At 43.3% G+C, this 15,582-nt stretch overlaps 1 protein-coding gene across 1 annotated transcript in view; it reads right to left on the reverse strand.

Moving 5' to 3' along the window:
- GRIN2A (glutamate ionotropic receptor NMDA type subunit 2A) overlaps positions 1-15,582 on the reverse strand; it is a 364,506-nt gene that overhangs the window by 88,157 nt on the left and 260,767 nt on the right. The gene's annotated exons all lie outside the window — the stretch shown is intronic.

Here is a 15,582-nt window from a genome sequence, read left to right on the forward strand (position 1 = left end):
CCAAACCATGATAACTAACATTTTTATTAAAACATCAACTTCTAGGTAACAAATTAATAAAAACAGGCTAAATGACCTTAGTGAAACTTTACAGCTAGTTCAAGCCAGTTTTTAGGTCAATCCAAATATTAATTGAAACTTCATTTTTGCAGTTGTATTAACTCATCAGAATATTACTTCTGTGTTTACTGGGCTCAGAAGTTCAGAATCATTTATTAATTTCAGTTTTAAGAGCTGACTGAAATAAAGTGCCAAGCATTTCATTTTGTTCTATGACCTGTTAAAATTGGCCAAGATCTAATTTTGTATTTGACAAGCAAATTACAGTGGTGCATATTTTATTTCTCATTAGAAATAATTTATTCTACATAGTTTCAGTTAAAGTATAATAACCTTAAAAAGTCAGCAAGTAAGCAAAGTCTCTCAATTTAGAGTGAATAATATAAATAATATCTTCCCCACCCCCCACCTCCCTTTTAGGCCTTTTTGGAAAGCAATCCATATTTTACATTGATATTTTGTTTTACATATTTGTCCTCACTCTGTTCTCCTGTTTCTATAATCTTTCTTGCCATGGGTGTCTGGTGCCTCTTGAGTCGGGGTGGGGGGTGGGGAGAGGAGGCACATACCTCCCCTTACACCTGTTAGCGACCGGGGCGGGTCCCCCAGCGCCCAATCAAGCAGCCAATTTCACTCACCATAAAAGCAGCCGCGCTGCTTCCAGAACTCCGGTGGTCACTTCCAGAAGCAGAGCAGCTGCTTTTGCTGGTGGTCCTGCTCTGCGACTGGCACTCGCAGGGGGGTACTGGTGCTCCCACCTGCCCCCCTGCCTGCTGGCTAAACAGGGATCACAGCCAGACAGGGGGCACACCAGCACGCTCTGATTCCTGCATTAATAGCTCTGATCATGATCTAACTTACATTAGTTTTACATCTCCATTGTTGCATTGACTTTAGAAGGCTTAACTTCATTTTGAAACAGTCATTGAGATTAGTATCTCAGCAAACAATACCATTCTCCACTCACCCAAAACTGCCTTTGTGGCACAGTGGAGAGCATCTGGGGATAGTGTGGTACCGACGTTCCCACTATCCTCATCTGGGGATAAATGTCTCATCACTGATCCCTCAGGAAAACTCCCTGGATTTGATCTTCCCCAATGGACTGCCTAAGACTATCACAAGGAAATTGCGACTGCCTCCTTTAACCAGGAAGCATCACTCAAAGAGCAACTGCAGTCTTGAATCCAAGAATACAGATGGATTCACTGTTAGCTTTCACTGTTTGCTGGAACTGTCACTGACATCCACTAGACTGCTACAGAATCTGCCTGTTGGTCACCACTGATCAATGGCTTTATGAAGAAAACGATTAACAAACAGCAAATATTTCTTCAATAATTTCTAAACTTCCTCTAGCATTCCCTCTTCAGATTCTGTGCAACTTCTTTGCCTCTGTAAATGAGCATTTTCTCGAGCTTTACAATTACAGTGCTTATAAATAAGTTATCAAGCTATTTGACAGACATTCCAGGACTTTTTTACAATCCTCGAGTAATTTAGCTAAGCCAGTCTGTAATACAATCATGAGTCTGACAACTATTTGCCTTTCCAGAAAAACAGGTTAAAACCAATGGTGCAATGTGTCATGGCAAGCTCATGAAAGCAAAATAATTAGTGGTAATTCACATTAGCACTTGAAAGACTACTAATGCTACCTTTTTGCCAGCCTTAAAAGGAGCTAAATAGTTCCAGGAGCAATCAAGGTCAAATTATAAATTGAGAAATGGCAATAGTGGGAATAAAACTCACAGTTTGAAGTATCACTTTCACATGAATTACTTGGTTTCAGAGCCATGCATTTGACCATATACAGAGCTGGAATCTACAGACCCAGAATCTGCAGTCTACAGCCCTGAAGAACCAAGAGATGGAGTGCAAGAGATGGACTGCCCATTCATGTCATGGGCTTGTCTTGACGTAAATCAACTGACATAAGACTTTTGCCCATTTAACAAACTATGACAAGCTGAAAAATCACACCCCTAACCTTGAGAACTGCACGGAGAGGGTTTTTAGAAAAAAATGGGACTGTTATGAGTTTGTAGACAGCAATAGGCAAATGTATCCACCAAGACCCTTTTGCAACACAGGTGGCATTCCATTCATTTAGCCATTGCTGCTGTAGCCTCCTCATAAGCTTTTTCATTCAAAGAGGTCAATCTGTGACATTCCTAACAAAGTCAGAGCATGCAACATAAGTTAATGTTACTCTGATAATTCCTGCTAACTTTTCAAACCATGAATTATAATATTCTGGAAAGATATATGACATTCTACTAATTATTTTAATGTCATAATGTCCTGAAGCACTTCAAATATCTATGGTGTTAAGTTATGAGCCACAGTCCCAAATTCCCAAAGCATTTAAAATCTATGCCTTGAATCAGTAAAGCACATGAACAGAGTCCTATTGAGGGTAGCATTTAAGCAATGACCTCTCCAATCACAGTTCCATTCAACTTTTATGTTTCTGATTTCTCAAGATACATGGGGACTAGCAAATCAATAGGACTCCTTGTTGAATTTTGAAAATAGGTATAATGGACGCTGATCTTCTATACATTATAGGAAGGATGTTCAAAGGATCCATGTGGATTTAGGCTAAAAACAAGTGGGATTTCTCCCTGGACAGAGCCTTTTATTCTGAGATCCTACAAATGAACAAACTCATTGTTCAACTTTAAGAATTTATGAAGTACTGAGATGACTTGTCTTTCCCCTAGACAATCTAGGTTATTTCAAGTGAATTACCATTCAAACTTCGACTCTCCCTGTGCCTGTTTTGATGCAAGTCAGCCTGAGACAATCAGAGCAGGGCTAAACTCCACATCTGATTTTATCCTCAGCTTCCCACCTCTAAACTAATGGGAGCTCCAAATTGTACTTTGAGAGTTCCAACCTGAAACTCAACCAAAACGTGAGGCTTGTGGAAATAGGGAACTACTCAATTCAGATTTGGATGATTCAGATGTCAGAGACTCGATTCAGAGATCCAAATCATTTTTCTGATTTGATTCGGGCAAATCGCTTCGGAAGATTTGGAGCCGATTCAGACATTCAGCCACAGAGTATAATGGGGAATCAATGAAATATCTATAACTTTGTTGTCTTTTAGCTGATTTGGATGAAACCTGCACAGCTGGTAGCATCCTCTGAGAGCATGACATGTGCCAAGTTTCAAGGTGACAGGTGCAGGGGTTCTGAGACACTGCACCTCAAAGTCCTAAAAGCAAAATTCATGTCCATGTGTGTTACGCCTCAGTGGGTGAAAACTGCAGGGATGGTAGTTCTTGCCAAGGCCACAAAGCCAGCTAAGTTTCAAAGAGATAGGTGCAGGGGTTTGGGGAAACTGTACGTCAAACTGTGGACAAGCAAAACTCGTGACATGGGTGACACTGTGTGTTAAGGCACAGCAGGGTGAAAGCTGCAGGCCTGCTAGCCCCTGGTGAGGCCACAAAGCATGCCAGCTGTCAAAGAAATAGCTGCAGGAGCTTCTGGTTTCAAGGGTCCTGCACCTCTAGCTGCTGACAGCCAAAACTCATGTCATGGGTGCTTGTGCAACTGTGTCTGTCCTGGGCACAGAGGGGGGTGAAGGGAACTACTGGAGGCCTGGCTGCTAGGACCTACTGCAGCCAGTAGGTCTAATAGGACCTACTACAGCCACAAAGTCTGCTAGCTGTTAAGAAGACAGATGCAGGGAGGTTCTGGGGCCCTGCTGACAGGCAAAACTCATCACATGGGTGCTCATGCAACTGACTGTCTCTGTCTCGGAGCAGAAGCAGTTCCTGGCTCTGTACTGATTCTTTCTTCTCCTTAGTCTGTGGTTTTGTAGGTGTTAATCATTGCTCATTAACAAATTATCCTCACTAGCTACTGTGTATTGAGATGGTCCCTGAGTGAATCATGATTGATTGGTAACACAGTAGCTTAGTAGCTAGGCCTGCAGTAGTCCCCTCCCCCTGACACATATGTGCAGACAAACACACGTGCAAGAATGTGTGTTTTCTGTGCCACAAATATTTTTGTGCTGCTACTTTGTGCCCTTCCACACATAGTTTCATAGCTGGTAGGGTCGGAAGGGACCTGAGCAGATCATCAAGTCTGACCCCCTGCCATGGGCAGGAAAGAATACTGGGGTCAAACGACCCCAGCAAGGTGTTCATCCAGCCTCCTCTTAAAGACCCCCAGGGTAGGAGCCAGCACCACCTCACGTGAAAGTTGGTTCCAGATCCTAGCCGCCCTGACAATGAAAGGCATCTCCTGATGTCGAGCCTGAATCTACCCTCTGCCACCTTGTGACTGTTATTTCTAGTCACTCCTGGTAGTGCTTGGGGGAACAGGGACTCCCCCAATGCCTGCTGGTCCCCCCTGACTAGTTTGTAATGGGCCACTAGATCCCCCTCAGCCTACTCTTGTGGAGGCTGAACGGGTTCAGGTCCCTGAGCCTCTCCTCGTAGGGCCTGCCCTGCTGCCCCCGTTCATGCGAGTGGCCCTCCTCTGGACCCTCTCCATGTTGTCCACAACCCTCTTGACATGCGGCACCTAGAACTGGACGCAGTACTCCTGTGGCCTGACCAGTGTCGCATATAGGGGAAGGATCACCTCCTTGGACCTGCTCGAGATGCATCTATGGATGCATGACAAGGTATGGTTGGCCTTCCTGACTGCATCCCCACACTGCCGGCCCATGTTCATCTTGGCATCAATAGTGATTCCAAGATCCTTTTCTGCTGTACTGATGAGAAGGGAGCTCCCCAGCCTGTAGGTATGGTGCTGGTACTTCCTCCCCAGGTGCATCACCTTGCATTTGTCAGTCTTGAAACCCATCCTGTTCTTATCTGCCTACACTTGTAACCTGGCTAGTCTGATTGCAGCCTATTCCTCCCTTCTAGCATGCCCACATCCCCCCACATCTTAGTGTCATCAGCAAATTTAAACAGGGTGCTTTTTACCCCCTCGTCCAAGTCACTGATGAAGATGTTGAACAGTTCAGGCCCAAGGACTGAGCCCTGCAGAATCCCACTGCCCACATCCCTCCAGGTCGAAAATGACCAGTCCACCACCACTCTCTGGGTGCAGCCCTCCAGCCAGTTAGTGACCCATTTGACTGTGTAGGTGTTGACACCACAGTCCCCTAGTTTTTTAATGAGAATAGGGTGAGAGACAGTGTCCAAGGCCTTCTTAAAGTCCAGAAAGACTACGTCCACTGCTACCCCTGCATCTAAGAATTTTGTGACCTGGTCATAGACAGCCACCAGGTTGGTCTGACAGGACCTGCCTCTAATGAACCCATGTTGGTTGCCCCTAAGCATAATCTCCCCTGCTGGCCCCTCGTGGATATGTGCCAGGATAATTCTCTCAAAAAGCTTACCCAGGATCGAGGTAAGACTAACTGGCCTACAGTTTCCTGGGCTCTCCTTCCTTCCTTTTTTGAAGATGGGAACCATGCTGGCCCTCTTCCAGTCCTCTGGCACCACACCAGAGCACCATGAGTGCTTGTAGAGCCATGCCAGGGGTCCCACAATGACCTCAGCTAATTCCCTCAGCACTCTGGAGTGGAGATCATCAGGACCAGCTGATTTAAATATGTCCTGTCCCTCCAGAAGTTCCCTGACTAAATCCTCATTGACCCTTGGCCTGGGTGCGCCTCCTCTGGAGCCTGAGGGGGTCCCAGTAGGGGGGCTGATCTAGTCCCTGCTCAGGAAAATGGAGGCAAAGAAGTTGTTATATAAGTTAGCTTTGTCGTCTGGTGTGACGATCAGATTTCCTAGCATGTCTGCAGGGGCCCCACATTATCCGGTACCTTATAGTTTCATAGTTTCATAGTTTCATAGTAGCTAGAGTCGGAAGGGACCTAGGTAGATCATCTAGTCCGACCCCCTGCCTTAGCAGGAAAGAGCACCGGGGTCAGATGACCCCGGCAAGGTGCTCATCTAACTTCCTTTTAAAAATCCCCAGGCTAGGAGCCTGCACCACTTCCCCTGGAAGCTGGTTCCAGGCCCTAGCCGCCCTGACTGTGAAGTAGCGCCTCCTAATATCTAATCTAACCTCCTAATATCTAATCTAAACCTTCTTTTTGCCCCCTATATATTTAAAAAAGGACTTTTTCTTGTCATTGATCCGGGTGGCTAGTCCCAGTTTCATCTCCGCCTTGGCCTTCCTGACCACTCCCCAGCAGCTCTGAACAACCGCAGTATAGTCCTCCCTGGTGATGGCCCCTCCCTTCCCCTGGGTGTATGCCTCCCTTTTAGCTAGGAGATGCTCCTGGATGCTTTTGGTGAGCCATGGGGGCTTTTGCACCCTCCTGCCCCCTTTAATACCTGTTTGGATTACCTCCGTTTGGGCTTGGAGGATCATCTCCTTAAGGAGCAACCACTCTTCTTGGACACCCAACTCCCCCCCGCCCCGGGACCTCAGTGCCTCTCTGACTATTCTCCTTATCTCATTGAAGTCTACCCTCCTGAAGGATAGGGCTGCTGCCTTGCTGCAGGCCTTTGCCACCATGCGCTGGATGGTGAATGATTGCAGGCAATGATTGCTGTCACCCAGGTCGTTGAGCAGCCGCAGCCCTTTCACCAGGTCGTCGTCACCTGTGGCCAGCACCAGGTCCAACAGGGTGTCTCCCCTGATGGGGCTGTGCACCACCTGGGTTAGATGGAGGTCCTGCATTTTGGCTAGTGCCAAATTGTCCCAGGTGAGATAGGGGTGGCTGGGGCCAACAGCTTTACCTAGAGTCCTGGGGGTACCAGCAGCACCAATCTGGATGCATGGAGCCTGGCCAGCAGTTACAGCACAGTTCTCAATGGCCAGGCTCTGTTTCTGGTGGCATACACTGCTACCACGTAGACCACCCTGGGGGGGGTTTTTTGGTTTTTTTGTGTGCTTTTTTTTTTTGACACCAGGATGTCCCAGTGTCAAATTAGCAGCATGGCAAATTGGTGCTTGTGCAGTCCATGGTACCTTGAACAGCCTAGATCACAGCCTGGCTTGGTGGCACTGGCTTGAGGTGATGTCCCATGCCCAAACAACAGCAGCAGGCCTTGATCTCTCTTCTTGATTTGCTTGCAGGCAGTGGAGGAGGCTGGGGTGAATTTCCTGGATAAGCCCATCATCAAGAAAAGTAGAGAGACATCCGCCCACTCGGCAGCCTCAGACCTTGCTCTGGTCTCCAGGCCTGGCTCTTGGTGACTGCAATCACCTGCCCTTTGGGGTCACTGTTTACCTCAAGGTACTTGGCCAGAGGGAGGGCAGCAATGAGCTGGGATCCTGGCTCCTGCCCAGTTTGGGAGGAGGAGGCAAATGAGAGCTGAGCAGCACTGGAACTTGGGGGAGAGGGGTGTCTTCCCAATAGTAGAGCAGGATAAGACATCTGGGGGTGCTGTCCTGTGCCATGTGGGAGCTTACCATCCCTGCGCATCTCTCCCAAAGCCCCAGTCCCACCAGCACCATCTCAGATGGGCCTTGGGAGTCACTTGAGAGAGGCTTCACCTCAGTCCCTCAGAAGGCTGAGAGCCTGGAGCTGGGCTGGGCTGGGGGTAGCTCAGCCTGGTGTACAAGCCCCAGCTCCCAGGGAGTAGAGGGCTCCAAGCTATTAGTGCAGGTTATTGTTCTTTCCATTAGCAAATTTAAAATCTGTCACTTGAAGCTCACAAGATTTTTGTTTTTATATGCTGGCTAAGAATATTACTCTTTACAAAACAGTTTGGTGTAAGTTTGGCATATGTTGGAATGTGGCTTGTGGCAGAAGAGCAGGAAATCCTGCTCTGGGAATTTAAAAAAAAAAAAATAGCTGTAAAGTTAGGAATAATCTGAATAAGATGGATTTTATGGGTATTTAGGGAAAAAAAACACAAACCTGAGTAGCGGTGCCTCAATGGGTGTATAGAGGACAGTTTTGAATGAAATTGAGAGTCTCAAAAGGGAAATTATTAATAAAAACAGGGAAGGGAGGGGGGAGAATTAAAAGGGAATCTTGAGTAGTTTGGTCATTTGAAGGAAGAAATCAAGTATCCGCAAGGTAGTTCCTAACTTAAGGATCCCATATAATCAAAATCCCATGCATTCTGCTGCTGTATGTGGCACTCCTGGACTAGTGTAGAAGACAGGGAAAATATAGCCATTTCTCTCAAGTATGCCTTTTGAAGTATCTTTTCTTATTCTGACAGCCATCTAATTGAGCATTTAAAGCAGAAAAAAAAATAATATTTGGAATTTTGGATTATGTAACCTGGAAGAAGGAACCATGGAATAGTTCAAAGACAGGCCTGAAAAATGTGATTTATGCTCCAGCCCTAAACCCAATTAGCTAGATTTAGTTACCATCTGCAGCAAACAGATCTATAGAAAAAAGATTTGTGTGCTTAGAGTGCAAAGAGCATAAAAAGAGAGCTCTACTGCTTAAAAACCTAAAGAATCCAATTAAAGTCAATAGAAAAGTGAAAATAAGCTTAGGGTAAGCAGACACTACAGTAATGGGGTCATGGGTAAGTCTTGCTAGATAAAAGACTAAAATTGTGTTAATATGGAGTTTAAAGTACATATTTCTAACTGAAAGTAACATACTCACAGAATGCTGCATTTATCCCCCAAACAGAGAAATCCAAACCTGCTACGATATGAAATTGCGGCAATTTTAATACAAACATCTTTAATTCTATCCTATAGAAATACTATATGAACTAACGATCAGATCAGGATGAGCAGCTGTAGTTTTTAATGAGTTTTTAAAATGGGACACTGAGTTTTTCAGATATTGCCCGAATGGTATGACCTCAGTCCCAGAGAACAATGGGAAACTGCAGCTATTGTGAAAAAGGCAGTAGAATTCTGTATAGGATAACATTCTTTAGTAGAAGAGATTTTGATTCTTAGTAAAAGGGCCATGAATCTTAAAAATACATATATTTTTTGTACACAAGTAGTTTTGAATTACTGCTTTAAAGCACAAAATTCAACTCAGTGGATGTGTCTACATGAAATGCTTTACAACATCACTGTCTACATGCCCATGTCAATTACTGTGCATAAATTAGTCTAATGTACTGTTTGCTAGCACCAATATTTACAAGAACTAGAAAAACAGCCCATTAACTAATGTGCCGGAGTGCATGTGTAGACCCTGACTGGGAGCAATTTGCTCCTGGTCCACCCAGGCAACAAGGGCCAACTGCTGTCTGACTAAGCCCCTATCTCCATGGGTTGGGGGGCACTGTCCAGATTGTAGGGAAGCAGCCTCCCAGCCACATGGAGTTCAGAATTTATGCTGATCTCTGAGGGGCAGGAAAAGCTGTTCTGGCTCTGGGGGCAGCTGCTTTCCAGCCATGTGGGAATCAGGGCTGATCCTGATTTCCACAGGACTGGGAGGCAGCTGTCCCCAGAACCAGAACAGCTCTCCCATCCTTGCCAATATTGGGATCTGTCCTGATCTCCACATGGCTGGGAGGAAGCTGTCCCCATAGCCAAGACAGCTCTCCCCACAGAGATTGGAATGGCCCCCTAGGCCAGCACCTGGGGGAGACTGGAGCTCCCTCTGGCTGCTGCAGGGTGGCAAAGCAGGGCAGAACAACCTTGGACTGAACTGCTCCTAACAGGAGCATCTTCACAAGCATGCCCAGGAGTGCTTTAATGAGCTTCAATTTTCTGCACAGAAAGTTAAGGTGCATTAATTGCACATGTAGATGCACCCAATGTAAACTACTGAAAAACAACCAACATTTGGCACAACATATAAATAAGCATTTATATATACACAAATTAATACACTTCTTTTAAACTCCAGCATTCTTTCAGTTATGTCTTGCATTTTCACCTGGAAGACTGTAGATATTGTGAAAAAGGCAATGGAATTCTCTGTTGGAAAATATTCTTCAGCAGCTAAAATTATTATTCTTGGTAAACAGCAATTCTGGAAAAATCCCTTTAAACACTCCAGGATAGATGTGAAAATATACCAGGCAGCTGAGATGATTCAGAAGCTTTTTGATGTCAGATGGAAATATCTGTTGCTATATCCTCACCTCATCCAGCTTTACTAAAGTAGACCTCAGAATCAGCAGAACAAAATATATTCCACCTTTTATATATGTTCATTTCTGCAGACTGCAAATGGTAATAGTTGATAAACAAGATGATGAATTGCTTGCTAGATTTCCATACGACTATCTAGGCTAGAAAATAACCCCAACATATAGAATTACTCATTACTGAGTTTCACAGAAACAATTCTTGCTGCATATGCTGATGTAGCTGCAAGTTCTAAGCATAAGGATAGAACAGAGGATGAATAAAACTAGGTTACCAGTCCAGTGAAGAGAACTGCAGAAGATGTTAGTTCCTGCACTGTGCACCGATAGTGGCACAGGTAGAATGACACTGACAGGACTTCACAGACAAATCAAGTGCCAGAATTTTTTTTTAATAAACAACCCCCCGCCAAAAAAATATTTTTGGAGCCTCACACTTGCATTAAGAAATTAATATTGTACAAATGCATAGTCTGATACATTCCATTTGGTAGGAAAACTACCTGCTTCCTTTAATCTAACTGGTCATACCAAGAAGGAATTCTTCAGACTAATTTTTAGTTAATGACTGAAAAGTGGAAGATATGCTAAATTAAGTCTTCCAGTTTAGTAACTACACACATTTGCAGGACAAATCAGGAGATCAAAATCCTCTTAGAAGAAAACTCTATCTGTAATATAGATCATACCAGAAGGAATCATATGCTGCAAGGTACAGAAATCTGCAGTCACTTCATATTTTTGTAGGTTCCTGCCACATGGTAGCTTTCTATTTGGAGTCACAATTTCAAAAGTTAGAATGCTATATGAGTATATTCATTTATTATTGACAGGAAACACTCTTGATTGTCACCTGCTTACAAGTTCAGTTGAGAAGTTATGCAGGGCATAAGAAGTAGAATTGCCACCTAAAGCAAACCCTATGGAAGTTCTAAATGCAGAAGCAGGGGAAATGGGATCTGAAAGCAGGGGTAGGGGAAACAGGATCTGAGACCAGAAACATGTGGATTCTGAGGGGAGGGGAACAGCACTCTTACCTGCACTAGGAACTCCACAGTCCCAACACCAAAAGCCTTAGGGCACTTGTACATGTGATGATGTCATAAAGTACACATAACAAAAATTTCCCTTTGTGTGGATTAATGGTGTCATACATTATACATACATCAGTTTTGTGGGTTTTACATGAGTTTGCATAGTTTTAAACTAAACTACAATGTAGTTCAGTTTGCAATGTTGCAACTTGGAACATTGAGGCCATTGCTCGGCTCAAACCCCAGCTGTGGGAAAGGTGGGCAGGCTCTTCAGAAAAAAAAAAAAAGGATTGAGCCCCTCACTGCTTCTGCCTTCAGCAGTCCTGCAGCCAGCAGGATGTTTGAGACTGTCGAGGAATGGGCTGGCTTGCCCCTGGAGCAATGTGGGGAGATGGCAGGGACGCAACTGGGTGTGCTAATTGAGAGAGAAGATGAGGAGGGCCACCAGGATAATAATGTGTATACAGTGATGGAAAAATAAAACCTACCATTTCAATTAAAAACTCACCGTTTCAATTTAGGGGGCATAGAATTAATACCCCATCACATGTATAAGCACCCTTAGTGTCTTATACGGCAAGTGAAAGTTCACTGGCATGTATGCATACAATGACTTACAATTTTAACTCATCTATAAACAGTCACTAGAGTCACACTCAGGCTAGGAAAATAGATTGTTTCCATTTTAACTAGCATGACAATGGACTTGATGACAAAAGGTAGCTGGGACAAGTTGTGTTATGAAGTGTACCACTACATCTATTCTAAGCACATAATCCTATCAGTCAGTACATACTAGATCCATGACAGAGCTGCTTAAAAGAAAATTCCATAGCAAGAAAATAGACAGCTATTTTAGTTGTTCTAATTAAAATTTTATATTTTCCTCATTTTGTAACAAGCTACCATTGTGTGGAGTGAATTCCCATACAAAACTGCAGTTTCACTGTATCTGCTTCGAATGCAACTGCAAATCTCCTGAGAAATTGTACTATATTTCTTCCATGATTTGTTTTTATCACCACCATAATTTAAAAATAAAATGCCTTGCAAAATCTGAAATCAGTATTCTGATCTTCAGTTCTCCTCAAAAATACTGCTGTTTCATCTGTAGTCCTGTATATAGTGGATTTCCCCTCTATTGGCTATGCTATCTGAAGACTAGCAGCCAGATGGATGCCTCTATGAAGAACTTGCTTCATTTAATCACACCCAGGGAATTCCCTACCCCCAACCCATATTTTTTTACAAGCATCATTGTAAATAGTATAACAAAGGATAAGCCCTACTCTTAGATGTACCATGTATAAAGCTTATGGAACTGACTTACGTAACTTAATCAAAGTAAAATCAAACTCTAGCTCACACACAATAATTGCTATGTTAATGCAAAGTTAAAGATATGTGGGTAGAATTTTAATCAGTTTGGATGTATAGATGTTAAAGGTTTCTATAACAACATTTGATTAGCAACTCAGACTAATCACTCAGCTGTGTTGTACACACCATATGTAATATCTGCTATTTCTGTTTTTTTTAATTGAATGTATAGCAAAAATTGGCTTTTAAAGCCTCTCTAATTTTGTGTACATTTAAAAAGCGTTTCTTTTTTGACTTGTACTAGAAATATCAGATGCTCACATCTTTCTCTATGTTGGTTAAACTGTCAAATGTTGGGATGACAAACAGTAATATCATTCAAGGCAGAAAACTGTATTGCAGAACTCATGAAATGAGCATGTAGCAAATCTTAAGTTACAGCATCATTTGACATTACCCTAAACCTCAGTTTTCCAGCACAATGAAGGGTCCAAGGACAATATTGCTAAGGGCAATGTTTTAAAGGTTGCTAAGAGCAATATATTTCTTGTTTGTACTTTTAACATACCAGCCTTCATAGACAAGAAAGTTGCATGACAGTATAAAAATATTTTAATTTTGAAAGTCTCTTTTACATAAGGTTTATGTTTTAGTATAATCAGGTCTCATTTATGTTACTAAATAAACACCCTAAAAACATATGAGATTTTCCAAGCAACTGAATTATTTTTTTCTAGGAAGTTAATTTGTAGTTTTTGATTATTAATTACATTGGCTTTACTGTATTACTTCAATATTGGACTGATAGTATTTCTGCATTTGATTTTCCTTGGCATAATAAAAAAAATAGGATATTGCCCTTGCCTAAAAGTATTTGCATTTAAAAGGTCCCAACAGGCTGTAAAAGTCATGTCTTAAGTGCATTATTGGGGTAGATGAGGTAGAGAAGTCCTACTTTGCAGAGGTGAAAATAGTAAGAGAAATGCAGGTACTACTGCTAACCAACTCATTTTTTTTCTCCAGAGTTAGCTCAATTACACAATGGGCATATCAGTGGGCACATCTACACGTGCCTCCAACTGCACAGTTCTTACTGCGCAGTTATTTAGTACTTGCTCTAGCAAGTAGTAAATGACTGCACATTAACTGCCATCACTGCACAGCCCAGGGAGCACATAGTTCATTTCCAACCCTACTGTGCAGCAACTCATTGCTATTGTACAGCAGCATCAGAGTCACCAGTTATGACCTCTGGCACTACGTAGTGATAAGCTGCAGTGATGTAGCATTCATATAGAAACGTTCTGTTACAGCTATGGGCAGCATTGCTAATTCTTGTACTTAATCAAGGTAGTTTCTGTAAAACGTGCAACATTATACTCACCTCATTACAAACAGTCTTGCCTGAAAACTAGCTCCTTTGCCTATCAAGATTGGCAGAAACAATGGGAATGTTGATATCACAAGCTTGGGGAGCTTTGTTAGATAACTGTTGAACCTGGTCATTTTCAGTCTCATTACCTGTGGCAGCAAGGCACCCCCACAGGCTCCCGGAGTCGAGAGGGGAATCCACGCAGGCCCCAAACCCCAGAAACAGCACCCCACAGGGAAAACCTACCTCCTGCCAGGCAGCCAGAGCAGGAGCCGGGACTGAAACCGTGGCCACACAAGCCAGCGTTACATTGGCTGTTTAATCAGCTGTTTCCTGGATGGGGAACAGCTGGAACAATCGCAGCAGCCATACCGGCCACCACGGGAAGGTTTAAAAGCCCCGCCAGAACCCGGGCAGGGAGAGAACAGCCAGAGATTGGGAGCATGGAGGTGCAGCACGCCAGATGTGCTGAGGCTCTGGCATGAGAGAGGAGCAGCACAGCTGGCACTGCACCAGCAGGCAGAGCAGGGGAAGCCTTTGAGTCCCCTGTTGAAGGCTGGGGGAAAGGAGGCAGATCTGCATTCCTCTCCTCCTCAGGAACATATATCTTTTGAAAAGAAAAAAAAAAAAAGGAAAAATTCAGAGAGATAGAGAAAAGTAGGGCAAAAACAAAGCACCCCACTCAGAGGCATTGCAGTAGGCATGACATCCCACCTAGATAGCCTGACAGCCTTGACAGAGGGAAGGCCACTCATCAAGGCCAGAGGGACAAGTACTAACTGAGCCCACTTGGACATGGGATTCCTCCCGAAGCAAGCTGTGGGCAAGGCCAGACCACCATTGTACGGATACCTATCTGGTTGGCAAGTGGACAGGGTGTAGGGGAGATGGAGCCCCGTGGAACATTGCACCAAAATCATAAGTCCTGCCATTTCTCAGGAAGCCCACCCAGTAAGATTTCCATTGAACCCTCTCTCTTATAACATAACATCAAGTCATGGCAGGTGAGTTGAAGGGAGGGGCTATAGACCCGGCAGGCATTACAACACGCAAGTCCCACTGTATTACATTACAATTAACATCCGACTTCTTAGAAATATGACTGTACACATCTCTCTGTACTCATTCCAAGCTCAGATCCAAAGTTTTGGTGCTTTCCCTTACAAAGACTCAACATGCCTTATTTTTCAGTTGGGAACGTGTATCTTTTTTCAGCCTACAACAAGCTATGCCTTAATGGATTTTCTGCAAACTAAACCTTTCAGCTAAAGCACCAAGCATGGGTAGCATTTAGACCAAAAGGAGAAAATTTAATCTAAATAAAAACAGATTATTACACAAATAAAGCTGGAAGAAGTTTTCACATTAAATCTTGTACCTTCAGGATAAAGCTGGGTAGAAACCACTTCACATTAAATAGAAAAAATTATTCTTTATTACATAAATGACAAAGTAACTACACTGCAATTTTATGTACATTAGTTACACTACAAGGACTAGCAGACTGTTGTACTATCAATATTGTACATGAGTGAAACATATAATTAAACATTAGGATTTGGATTTTTTTCCCCATATACAGTTGCAAGCAATTTCTGAGATATTACTAAACTAAACTGTGACACAAACAGAAAATGGAGGTAAACTTATGCTTATCAAGAAACCAGTACTAGGAAATGTTGGATCTTTGATGGATTTATACAATTGAAAGAATGCCAGATTTCCTTTCAATACTCAACAGGAGCCAAAAGAAGGGAAATATTATCTTGAA

The sequence above is a fragment of the Crocodylus siamensis genome, chromosome 12 (assembly GCF_052110815.1).
Source record: "Crocodylus siamensis isolate JL-2025a chromosome 12, ASM5211081v1, whole genome shotgun sequence".
In the NCBI taxonomy this organism is placed as follows: domain Eukaryota; kingdom Metazoa; phylum Chordata; order Crocodylia; family Crocodylidae; genus Crocodylus; species Crocodylus siamensis.